At 41.7% G+C, this 13,677-nt stretch overlaps 1 long non-coding RNA gene across 1 annotated transcript in view; it reads right to left on the minus strand.

Moving 5' to 3' along the window:
• Positions 1-2,150: 2,150 nt before the first annotated feature.
• LOC109287289 overlaps positions 2,151-13,677 on the minus strand; it is a 17,465-nt gene continuing 5,938 nt past the window's right edge. The window contains exon 3 of the long non-coding RNA XR_002094816.1: positions 2,151-2,161. This is a non-coding gene — a long non-coding RNA (uncharacterized LOC109287289). The remainder of the gene's footprint in view (positions 2,162-13,677) is intronic.

Genomic DNA, 13,677 nt, shown 5'->3' on the forward strand with positions numbered 1-13,677 from the left:
TCCATCTGCCAATTAGTCTTGTCAACCAGAGTTGTTGGGGTCTCCTGCAAGCATACCATGGGGTTCCCCCCCTCCTGAAAGAAGGAGAGCACCTGGCATCTCCAGAGACCCTTCTTGCAACTGTGGACATTGATGGTTACAATCTTAAATGACCTCTAGGCTGGGGGGTGTAGTAGATGGTTCAGCAGGGGTCTCACACCTCTCAATCTCATTAGCTCCCTGCACCACCTGCAAGCATCCTCACAGGCTGCTAGCTTGCTTAACGGAGCAGGCACACCCCAGCGCCGTGCTACAGGGACTTGTAATTTAAAATCATTTTATGGTCAATATTATATCCACCTATTATACCAGCCCTAATCCCAAACTACACTATGAGTTTGTCAAATGCCCACTATTTCTCAATTATTCTTATTTTGTAAAATGTCAAATTTTTTGCATCCTTTAGAAAAGCTTCTCTCCCTCCCAATCCAACTCTCCCCAGTTGGATTATTCTATTAAAGTTAGGTTGACTCTGCCTTTTAAAATGTTGTATAAACAGAAACAAAATATAGGCAATAAAACTGTGGCTAAAAAGTGTTTCATAAGTGTAACACGTACCATTGGGTTGGTCAGTAAGAGCAGTGTCTTAGTTGTGGTTTAGCTGTCAAAATCACTGAGACAATACACAAGTCACTCTTAAAACAATAAGGGGATAAACTCATGGCCTTAATAGATTAAACAAACATACATTTTGCCTGCCTGATGGTTAGCCACCTCAACTTTATTTAAATTCCTTCAATGTAGTCAATCATCCATTGGAATGATCTGCTTATCCCTTCTTCTGTAAAGTCAAAACCCAACCATCTCTGACAGAACGTACATAACTGCATTTTCACATATTGTCCAGCTTAAAAAAAAAATCACTCGTATACTTGCCAACCCATGTAATTCACAATGCAATGATGCCAAAAACCCCCAGCTAAATAGCAAGCAATAAGTCCTGTTTTATCATTGATTATCTCGTCTCTGGCCAAGTTGCATTATCCTTAGGTTGGCTGTGACTAAACTATGTTACCCACAGATACTTATTCATTAGATTGTCCCAGTGCTGCTTCTAATAAATAAATATCCCCCTACCAAAGTATCACCCTGGCTACAACTAACTGGTGGTAGTTGTCCATTTCAGTTAAAAGACTCATGATCAGAGTCAGCACAAAAAACTAACTGTGCCTACTATTTAAGGAGCTGGAATAAACAGATAAACACTGGCAGTACAATGTGTGTGGTGGGGGAGACTTTCATAGCATTGACATTGGGTTGCTACATAGAAAGCTTTGGAGACTGTGGGCCTATACTTACTCATTTGTGCATGGGGAATTCACTAAATTCATATTAAAAGAATAAAACAAGATAAGAAAGAGGATTTCACAAAACAGAGGCTTGAATGTAAAATCTAATAATTATTTACCAAGTGTCACAACCCTGGGTAGAATACAGTCCAATGAACTTTGACTCAAATCATTAACTTGCAGGGGCTTAAATCAAAGCCCCAAATGACTTGCATGCAGGGTGTGGTTTAGCACTATAAAATGTGGAACATGAGAAAGAAAAGCAACAACCAGCAGTCTGCAAACTGAGGCAGATATAATTGTGCTGTTTTTGTCAGATTGGGAAAATACTCTGCAGCTTTGAACCAAAAGCCATAATTTATCAGTAATAACCCTGGCATGTAAAAGCAATACTAACCATTTATTTTATTGTCCTTTAACCAATCCAAAGAGAGAAAATAAATAAATAAAACCTCACAAATATAAATCTTATCCAGACAAAATAATTTCCAGATCCCAGCTCTTAAATAATAAACAGGTATGCAGATGAAGACAGAATTAAAAATGTAAAGACCATTAATGTTAATGCAGTAGAAAAAAAAATTTTTACAATTATCATCACCTTTGAACATGCATGCACTTAGTTCAAAATAGAATTTGCTTTCTCCTGTCTCCCAATTCTCTTCCCATCCATCATCTATGTGATGCAAATAATATGCTTGTTTACTTTTATGTAAAGTATACACACACAAGCATACACATACACATATATATAACCAGTTCATGAACCCCCACATAATAAATTATATCTGTGTACTTCATAATATTTTGGAAGGGTTCTTTTAACAACACCTCTCTGAGGCATGTAAGGGTTATCCCTATTTAACAGTAGGAACTGAGACACAGGGTAGATAAGTGATTTTGTTTACAGTCAAACTAGAAGACTCTGGTTGTGCCAGAAACTGATTCTAGGCCTCCCAAATCCCAGTCCCATGTCCTGTCTGCTAGACACACTTCTTATACTATATGGTCCCCTCTTGTAACATGCCAATCACTTTTAAGAGTTTGTGGAGGGCATTGTGATTGAGGCCTCCTGGTACTTTGCAGCAATTTTCAGCAGCTGAAGGATGAAGTTCAGGCAAAAACAAAGACAGCTTGATCACAAAACAGCTAATAAATAAAACAGTCCTCTAAATGTTACAAACAATACTGAAAGCAAACTTTCAAACTTGAAAGAAAAATTAACAACAAAAAGCATTTTCTTCCCTTTATAAACTGTTTTCTCCAGAAATCACGTCTGCCCCCAGGGGGCTTTGTAAAAGTTATCACAGCTTTGAGATGCTGTGTTACTTGTCTTGTTTCCCCCTGCCCCACCCCATTTCTCTCTATATATATCATGCATCATCCAACTTACAGAATGGGAACCATTTAAAGCATCAAAATGATCACTGAAGTTAAGCAAGAGGTAAAAATTAAGCACCATGCTCAGCTTGCCATTTGGGATTCCTGGCACACACTATGCTGCATTTCATCTTGTCAAGGTGTCATGCTTAAGAGGTAGTAAATGTACCCCTTGGGGTACTTGAGATGGCCTCAGGGGATACTCAGCAGTGGGCACCACCGCTGGCACTTCTGCCACCCATTGCCCCCCCCCCCATCTTGTTGACTGCCTGCTGTGGGACTCCTGTATTCTTGACCAGCCACTGTGGGTACACTGATCCAAAAAAGCTGAAAACCCCTGGCTTAGAGAATGAAGGAAAATGAAGCAGCGCTGGCCTCACCTGCCACCGCCTGCTCCCTGGATGTGGTAACAGCACAGGGTGCTGCATAGTGGCACTCCATCCATGCCCTTCCACCTGTCCTTCATGGGGAGGGGAGCAGGGGGACATGGGATAAGCAGACAGTGGGGAAGTGGACCCGGCCCCAGAAAACATATTTGAGAATATTAGGTTCTTATGTAAATGGGTCACTTGTGAATATTATATTACATTATATTTTAAAATATTAACTGTGTTGATTTTCCTTTTAAAGATATACACATATACAGTAGGTATGTGCACATACCCATACATTTGTTTTTAAACAGCTGGAGTGGCTAAACAAGATTTCTAATTAGTATAAATTTTAGCTACAGGCCTTATACAGATGTTTTAATAATTAATAATGATCACCAAGTGCTTATAATATCAGGGCCTAGATTTTCAGACTTGTGTGTTATGGATCATTCAGGTAAATAATAGAATATTGGGCTGATTCTCTGAATCTTTCCTAAACTGTAAACACTGAAGTTTCTCTACTACTGGCTGTGGTCGTATGTCTATCAGTAAAATAAAACTGTTCACCTGGACTTCTGTCATTTCAGCTGCCACCTTTGGTAATTGTGTTTGTTTTTAAATGTATTTCTTTTTAAAATGAGGTTTCCTTTCCATTGCCCTTACTTCATCAATTTGTGCAGTGGTGCTCTGCAGTTCTATTTATGGCATTGTTACTGCTTGTAAAGTGCCCATTTATTAATTCACTGCAGAAAAAAAGCAGAAGAGGCTGCAGACAGCAAGGAGAGCCTTCATCCAAAAAGAAATAAACCTGATTTAATAGACTCTTTTAGGAACTGCAACAGACCTGTGATGAGGTGGCAGAAAAAGGCTGAACAGAGGCTGGATAAGCAGCTCTGAAAATCTGAATGCTGAGGAAAAGTGTACAATGGCAGGTCTCTCCGTGGGTGTTCCTAGGCAGCTGGGTAAGTTCAGAGGCATGACCAGAGCATCTACCAATTACATAGGACTTTGGCCACATAACCTGCTTTGTATAGATGCAGGGGCTGCTTAACCAGTCAGCAATGTATAGGTTGCAATGATAATAGCAGACAAACCATACTGGCTCCAAACCCTGTGTCTTGGGATGGCTACTGACAGTCAAAAAGCCTGAGGCTGAATCAATTCAGCCTTTGCAGGTTAGTCTAAGGTGCACAGATTAAATTGAAACAGAAGTGAACAGACATTTACCTTTGAATCAGGAAATGCAGCCACATGCCTGCAGTGGCTCAGGCCAGAAGCCAGAGGCAGGCGCTAGAGCACGACTCTCTGACTGTGAGTTCACTTCGTCTTCCTGCTGCCCCCAAGGTCTCTAGGACTGGCAATCCAGAATTACTGCAGCAGGACTCTGCAGATTTGCTCATCACTTCCTCTTCCTGGTGCCCCTGGGATTAATAGCTCACAGTGACAGCCAACAGTAAGATTGAGTGGGGAAAGGGGTGTTTAAATCCCCCTCCCTGGTATCAAACCCATGTCTCAGGAGGGGTCAGTTCCCCCCTGTAAGTTGAGCTGCAACCTCAGCTGGGCTTGCTACCCCACTCCTTGTCAAACCAGCCCTCAATGCTCCAGCTAGGGAGCAGAAAGTTGGGGCCAGCCCTGTTCTCAGGAGCAGACAGTCCAGCTCAGCCCAGGGCTGGAAAGCATGCTGGGAGACTGTGATTTGACTTGAACAAGGAAGGGGTCTGGGGCAGAAGTTTCGTTAACCAGTTTGACCCAAATCAGTTAAGTCTGATAGGACATTCAACCAGGTTTATCTTAAGCCAGTTTCAGCCATTTTGAAACTGGTTTATGTGCACTGGGCTTCTGTTGTGTTACAGGTTTAAACCAGTTTCTGATCACTTAAACTGATTTATGTGTAACTTCTGTCCCTAGCCTGTGAGGCTGGATTCCATTCACCTGCCCACACTTTCTGCTTATGCATCCCACTGATTCAGTTCTATCTGGGTGATGTGGATTCCATATGCTAAGAACAGAAACCCAAAATCCACTGGAAAGTGAATTGTCTGTAAAATACAGGTGGTCACCTTTTCTCCTTTTCTTTCCTTCTCTCCACAATTTGTCCCAGTGTGAAAGTTATTCTTTCATTCTACGACAGTTACATCTGTCAAGCCTGCTTCATTTGGCATTTTTCAGTGCTGGATGCAAGCTAAGCAGGTGTTACAGATACTTGTTTGATTAGCGCAATCTGTTGATACTGTTACTTGATATTTCAAAAGCAAGAAAGAAAAACATGTGGCAACACTCCATAAAATAAATTAGCTGAGACACAGTTGCTCTGCTGCACTGGTTTCGGTTGTACATGACCATTGAAGTAACACTTGCACTTTTCAGGCAGATGATCTCATGGTCTTTCCAGGGCCATGGGTTGGGATAGAAAAGGAAAATGTATTGTGTACACTGTACCAATAAAGGTATACTCAATTTAGACAAGATACCTGCAAAGTGAGGCTATGGCATTTAATATGAATGTATATGAAAGGAAACCCTAAATGGGGCATAGGTAAACACAAGGAAAAGTAATTCAGCAAATTAAATTTGGGAAGCTGAGCATGATCCAGTTTCTAGCTCTTCTGGAATTCTGTGTGATGTTAGGTAGTTCACTCTATCTCTCTGTTAGGTTCACTATTGCTCTCAAAAATAAATTATTCAAAGTTTTTTTTTAATGTTTAAGACAATACTTTGATCCAAATTCATGAAAATTTTCTGTTCACCTGAGTTTTCATTGAATAAATTATTTTGTCTGAAAAATTAAACACCAATCTCCCAAACGTTCAGTTAGTCTCAAATAATGTAAGTCATTGAGGAAAGGGCATATTGTCAATCAAATACACAATTAATGCAGAAATACTTTTAAAGATCACAGAGAACTCCAGAAACTGAATTTTTCCAGAATTCTGGCCTCATACTTGGAGGTAAATTTACTCCAGTATTCCATTTCTGCTAGCTAACAGAGGAGACAGAGGGCCGTAACAATAGCAACTATTAAAGCACCATCTATCAGCATGAGGATAGCAATCCAGACTGGAGTTCAACAGGCTGCTTCTTCCCTTTCAATTCCCATTCCTAACAATGTTACAGTTATATTATCACACCTTATAGCTGTTAACTCCATTGCAATTCCAACTCTTTCAGTTGTCTGAAAGAGGGAGGACCAGCTTTTTAAATGGCAGAATGTGTAATCTGTCTAGGCAAAAATGTGAAGGCAGGTAACTGGAATAGCTGCTAAATTAGGGTGTGTGTACATGAAATGGGGGGTTACTTTGCCCTAAATTGAAGTGGTGGGTGTTAGGGTGATGATATTTGGATTTTGGGGAGCACTGGGTGTGCAGCTGAATAAAGGCTTTTTCCTGTGTCTCAGCAAAAGCTGCTGGTCACAAGGCAGGATGATATATTAAAAGTAACTAACTTTGCAAATGCTTAAGCAAGCAGTTTTCTAACAGTGGGATAGTGTGCAGGATGCATGATTTACTGCGTAAGGAGAACAAGATGCAGCCCACCAGCTATCATCAGGAGATAAAGTAGAAGCAAAACCTTGGAGATGGTGCTGAAGTCAGCAAGAAACCACAAAGAACCAGCAAGTGACCAAAAGAAGCAGAGGTCAAAGTCTTACACATGTGCTCTTAGCATAGAGGCATGTAAATGCATGGAATGCATGGGCAATACCATGCTAGTGAAGCAAACAGTAAACAGAGGTGGAGTTTGAGATGGGAGGAGAAATGGGTGAAACCAAATAAGGGACAAGGGAAGAGCAAATGTTAATAAGTATGAACCAAGATGTATAAAATGTAAAAAGAACTAATGTTCAGCGCAGGTCCCCTGATTCATGGGTGTGTCTGTGAGAGACCTTTGCCTGAAGATGTCTCCATTCTGAATAAAGCTGTTGCGAGTGATGTGTGCTGGTGTTTGCTCCCTGCTTGCTCTGGCTAATGAGTAACAGGATCCATGAGCAATTGGATCATCGTCTCCCTAGTCATTGGACGCCTTTCTGGGCTGCTGCCAAGCTGTCTGAATGGGCTGTCTGCACAGCCCCTGAGCTGCATGGAGCCTGGTGCTTTGCTCTGTGGCTGTAGGACAGCAAAATAAAACTCCTCAGAGGTGTTTTAATTTGCTGAGCTCCAAAGTCATTTAAGGCACATTATGCCACCGAATATGCTACAGCGTCTGGAATTAATGCACAATATGCCATCGATGTGTGCAAACAACAATGCCATTACAGTGGTGCAAAAGCATTTAACCCACTTTAAAGTGTCATGCACATATGCCCCTCATTTTGCCTACACATAAAGTGCACTAGATTCTTCTTAGTGCACTAGATTCCCCTTCGTGCACTAGATTCTCCCTTTGGGTTCTAGTATTGTGGGTCAATCGGGGCTGGGGACCCTAAGTTTTAGAAGGTCAGCCTATGTAGGGGCCACAGGTTAGATTTAGTCTGAGTTAGGACCACATGGGCCAGAATGTGAGCCAATGTCAGGATATGTATATTAAGCTGTCTATACAAGTGAAGTTCTCAGCGAGACTTTAAACATGACAAACCCAGATGGAATCCCTGAAGGCAGCTGTTGCTAGGACTTCATTCATGCAACCCTCCACTCTGACTTAGCTTTCTGAAACATATTGCCACATTTTATTTGTTTATCTTCCTAGTTGCCACAGATGCTTCATAAATAGATATGGTTTCAATCTGTTAAAAAAATTCCCTTTATCATTATTCCATCTAAAAGTTACCCCTATTAGCTTTTCAATAGAAGATTGAGAACCTTGGGCTGTGGCAGTCCTGAATTGTACATATTGCTTATATCTACATTCAGCAAATGGAGAAATGACAGAGTGCAGGAGTGCAACGAGGCAAAGCACATTTAGCTTAGCAAGATGGAAAGTCCTTGCTGTGTTCCTTTTACAGATTAAGCTGTCTGCGTGAACTGAAGCAGCCAACACTTGACTCAGCAAATGAAAGGTGAAAGAGAGACTTCAGACTCACACCTACTTGCTGCTGTGTGTGAGAACTGTTCTGTTTACAGGTTGTGGCCCCACGTTGGACCATTGTGGAAGGTGGTTGTAATTTTGGCATTCCTTTCAGTTGATTTATTCACTTGTTTCCTTGGACCTCTCTGAGCAGAAAGTCTGGGCATTTTCTTTGGGATATAAGATCCAGACATTTTAACTGTTTGATTGTTGTGAGAATAATGTCCTCTTGTAAAATTAAATCCCAGAGCTGTGAAGTTGGGCTGCTTCCAAGTTTGTAGCCAGGGATTTTTGTGAAAGGAGCTGACAATGCATATGTCTTCAGCAAAGGTTTCCTTGTGATCTCACTGACATTTTAATGAAGTTTTTTATTCTGAGCAGAAAGCAGAATTTATCTCCTTGAACCACTTGATTTGTTTGTTTGTTTTATTGTTGAATAGTGAATTTTGGTGATGTCAGAAGAGGATGATACTAAAACAATTCTTCTGCATAGATCTACTAATACACCTTTTAATGGATGCTCATCTTCCTTACTAGCCTAGCCCTGGCCTTTAATACAACTAAACACTTCTGTTTTGAACTACAGTGCCTCCAGTATTCAAAGTTTAAAGTCCTTTCCTCTAAATGGGAATTGATAAATTATACTATAGTTCTGTGATGCAGACGCATATCTACCCAAGATTATTTTCTGACTACAAAACTCTGTCACTTATTAGATAATCTATATTCTAAATAAAGTGTGCATAGTTGAAAATCTGATGGAGAAATTTGGTGGGTATCTTTCCTTACCCCCATTCAAATTTAAATTGAATCCCTCGATGTGATGACTCAGGCAGGATCAGTATTTGATAGATGGCACAAGTAGGCTCAGAATTACAGGTCAAATAAAACTGTGTGAAACATATGATGTTTATGAATAGACTAAGCAAAAGGACTCTCACCTCTGACAGTGCTTTCACCTTCCCAAACAAATACATTTAAGCAGAAAAGAAATGCTTAAATACATTACAATAATAGGAAAAATAACCCCTACATTTCTATTTTCTTCAAGCTACACATACAATTTCTCACTAATCACAAATTCCCTTTGGCAACAATGCAACCCATTATTGCTAAACTTTTAGTACTTTCATTTTGTGAACTCTGGAACAGTGTGACCAAGGAGACAATCAGCCTATACCCATTTGTACACTAATGAATGACAAGTGCAATGTTCAATAGCCTGAAAAGTGTAGTGGATTTAACTCTATAGATTCATTTACTGTACAGTGAAGAGCAGACCCAGGAAAATACAGCGGAAGGGTTCACCCTGAAAAAAACTTATGAATTAATCTCTTCTACCACTGGCTTCTGTTTCTCTTATTTCTGGGCAAGAGGAAGGACCCATAGCATGTGGATATCTAAGGTTCATACGTATGAATATAGCATATTTATTATGGCTGTGTGAAACAGCACCATTTCGTTTTCACTTCCTTTTTGCCATTTGAATGGGACAGGGTTTTTTTTTTCTTTTTGAGTTTTATTTCATTTTGAAACACTGTTTTGTTTTGTTTTGTTTTGATTAAACTGTTTTGCTGTTTAGATGCTATTTCAACGTTTCGCCCATAGGCTATAATAGGGAAGCATGAAACTGCCTATAATGTTGTCATTTTGGCAGATTTAGATGCAATCAGCAGAGATGGTATCCCCTTCTGAGGAGATTCAGCCTGCCAGGTTCAAGGAGATAAGTGCAGGGTTTCTGGGAAACTGCACCTTAAAGTCTTGGAAGCAAAACTCGTGTCACTTGTAAGTGTGAAGGCACAGGGCTGTGAAAACAGCAGGCATGATAGCCACTTCTGAGGCCATAAAGCCTGCCAGGTTTCAAGGAGATAGGTGTAAGGGTTTCTGGGAGATTGCACCTGAAGCTCCTGACAAGCAAAACTTGTGACATGTGAGTTTGTGTGTGTGTTAAGGTGCACCCTCACTAGCACTGGAGCTGCTACACAACATAGGAGTGTGCTTCAATGAGGTCTCCTCCTCCCCTACACCCTCAGTCTGGTCCACCACTTTAAATAACAACAGGTAATAATTTAGTAAACAGCACAGTAGCACTAGCAGTATCTCAGACAGCCAAACTGTCACGGAGCCATTCTTTCCTTTTCTGCAAGAGCTTCTTCTCCAGCAGCTGCAAGACAACTCTACCTGCCACCTCCAGCCCTGGAGCTTAGATGTACCCAGGGCCCTGTGTCCTTCTGGTCAGCTGACCAGGAACAGGTGCTAGAATTGTTGGTCTAAGGACATGGCACTAGCAGACAAGGTTCTTTGGGTCAATCTAATCTGGTATCTTTTAGTAGACCAACTAAATAGTTAGGCAAATATATCTTAGCAAGGTTTCAGGTTGAAAAACACTTTGTCAAGCTGAGGAACCACCTGCAGTTATGTGTGTACTTTTCCAGGATGGAAGGAATAGTAAAGAAGCCAGAGGCTGGCATGCAATGCAGGCAAGAATGCCAGTTAGTGAAAATGGAAATGGGGGTGTCAGAGGGTGAGGGACAGGCTGGGGTAGGAGGGAGGGGAATGTAGCAGCATTGGTAAAAATGGAAAGGTATCTGGGGAATCAGATGCCTGGCAGGTTGTAGTGTGTCAGAATTCCATTGTCTATATTGACTCCACAGGTTTCTGTACCTAGGAGGCTGATAAAGTGTAGTTCATAGGTCCGTCTGTGAAACATGGTTTGTAAATTGAAACAAGCACTGAACCTCAGTAACCTTGTCACCAGAAGCCAAATTCCTACAGCCCAAAACACACTGAATATATCCAGGCCATGCCATGAAAAAACATGCTAAACCTGCAAACAATATCTCCAGTATGGCGATATCTTCAAAATACATATATCCATCAGGACACTTGGTGTCCTGATAGAAAATACTTGGAGACAGCAAGTAACAACTATGTACCAGAATGAGCACACAACAAAAAAAACGATCAAAGACAAGAACCTTTCTGTCTCCACCTGTCTTCAGTCTCTCCGTCCTGATCCTCAAAGCAAATTTACAAACAACTTTTCACAGACAAGCCTATGAACTGCACTTCATCAACCTTCTAGGTGCAGAAACTCATGGAATCAATATAGATATTGGAATTCTGACACACTACAACATGCCAGACATCTGACTCCCCAGGTACCTCTGCACTTTTACCGGTGCTGCTACATCCTCCTTCCCCCCAACCCACCCCAGCCTTTCCCTCACCCCCTGGTGCCCCCATTTCCATTTTCACTGACTGGATTTCTTGCCTGCATTGCATGCCAGCCTCTGGGTTCTTTTCTATTCCTTCCATTAAGGAACAGCACACACCAATTGCAGGTGCTTCCACAGCCTAACAAAGGATTTTTCAACATGAAAGATGACATCCTAGGCAGCTAAGATGAGCTTACCTGGAGCCTCATAACTCCACTGCAACCAGCAAGCCTCAGGCCTGTTAAAGACATGACAGGTCTGGGCTTTCCCCACCCAGGACTCTGTGTGTGTGCATGTAGTGGCTGGAAGTTATGGTGCTGCCTGCCCACTTTTCACCAGGGGGATCCTCAGTCCTGGCATTTCCTGGGGCTACCATGCCACTGGCAGTCCCACTAGGCCTCCAAACCCTGGCAGAGTGCAGTTTTAGTGGTCATCCCCAGGACCTAGGGGCTTCTCTTTCTCCATGGCATCACCCCATATGTCCAAGTTTGTCCTGGCACAGGAGCTCAGCACAGACATGTTCTTCCCCTTGAGGCTGGTGATGCAGTGAGTGTCACATCCAGCTCTGAGAGCAAGGCATTAAATAGTTTTAAAAAATGAAAATAGGAAATAGGTGTGGATGGAGTGAGGAGGTTGGCATTCACTTCATCTGCAACTGGAGCTTGGGGAACCCCAGAAGCAGGAGGTTCACCTTACGGAACTTCAAATGATCCACCAAGCCAGGATCCAAAGAGGGTCTGGGTGTCACTATATCACCAGCAATGCTGAACACCCTCTCACTTGGAACACTGGTTGGTGGACAGAACAGATGTTCCCACAAAACCGTTGCTAGATCCAGCCACATCTGGCTGTGATTGCCCATGTGGAAATAAATTTAACCAGGCTCCTAACTTTACTAAGAAAAAAGAGACAGAGACCAGAGGCGCTGATACTGCATATTTCAGAAAAATGTTCTAAGATAAGAAAATCCTCCATGCCTAGTTTTCATCTTCATATATTACCCTGTGTGTGGATGTTAGTTTTCTTTTCTCTCTGAGAACCAGAAACTGATAACCATTCCTATAAGCACAGTGTTTCCCTTTTCTTTAAGTAAACTGCCTGTGTGTCTGTGTGTGTCAGACCAGTGATTTACTCCTATTTGTTTCTCCAAGGTCATATTTTTTCTCTCTCTCTGTCTTAAGTATAAATATGCCTGTAAATTTATAGAGTTTGAGAATTCCTTTGAAACAGACAAATGGGTGATTCCCCTTGCTGTATGGAATTCTCCCTGTGATCACAGTATAGCCCTAAATAAAGAAAGGCTGGCTCTGTCAGTTCTGATTCAACCACAATGCAAAGTTTGATTTGTTCCATAATTTGGTGCCATAACTCAGATAGGAATGCCAGGAGTGACCAGTTGAGATACGGACCATCTTCTCACTGATGCCCTGGCGCCAAACCAAGGTAAGAGACCATTTCAAATCTCTATTGGGGCTTTTTTGGTGAGAGACTGTCTGTGTGTTTTCCTGTTCAGTACTTGAGGCTTACACTATCCAAACTTTTTTTTCTGCCCGAACTGTCAGACCCACTGTGTAAGTAGAAACTGTGAGTAGAAACAGTTTTAAAAGACTCTGTGTTTCTGCTGTCAGTGAATGAGTTTTCCCTGTGTGAATTGAGTTAAGTTCTGTAAAGAACTATGAGGTCTCTATGAAGCTAGGAGTGAAAACCTTGTGCAGCCGCCCCGAAGACAACAGATTTGTTCTGTGTGCTCTTTGAAAGCAAGGGTGCAAGGTGGAAACTCTTAGAGTGTGAGTGTTTTCCATGATAAGTATTGACCAAGGCTGGGACTAAAGAGATGCTCTTGAACCCCGTGCCTCAATGCAGAAATTCCCTTGTCTGAATTGAAAAATATGAGCCACTGACCAAGTCTGGGACTAAGGTTGGGTTCAGCTGCCCCAAGGCTGTCCAGAAGGACAGTTTTGAAAGCAAGGGAACCCAACTTGAACCCTGTGACCCACTAGACAGGTCTACCCTTTCCCCCACCCTCATAAATGAGCTGTGTCTAACCATGAGCAACTGCATTGTGTGCCATTATTGCCGTGGAATTTTGTCTTTGGACATTAGACACAGCATCTCTGTGCTGCTAGCAAATCTCACAACCTGACCAGACACCCTGAATAAGCCATTCCTGTATGAAAGACCTGAGTGAATTGAATTTAAAGATATGGGGAGCGGAGAGTCTAAATACGTACCGGTTCTGCCAAAAGGGACTCCAGCATTGTACGTGTACACACACTATGGTCATAAAAGTTGTAAGTTTCTAGAAAAATGGAATTGGTATGCCAGAGATGATTTTAGCCTGCAGTTTCCCCTGGAGGGAACATTTGATTTAAGTAAAAT

The sequence above is a fragment of the Gavialis gangeticus genome, unplaced genomic scaffold (assembly GCF_001723915.1).
Source record: "Gavialis gangeticus isolate Ggan-Ray unplaced genomic scaffold, GavGan_comp1, whole genome shotgun sequence".
Lineage (NCBI taxonomy): Eukaryota > Metazoa > Chordata > Crocodylia > Gavialidae > Gavialis > Gavialis gangeticus.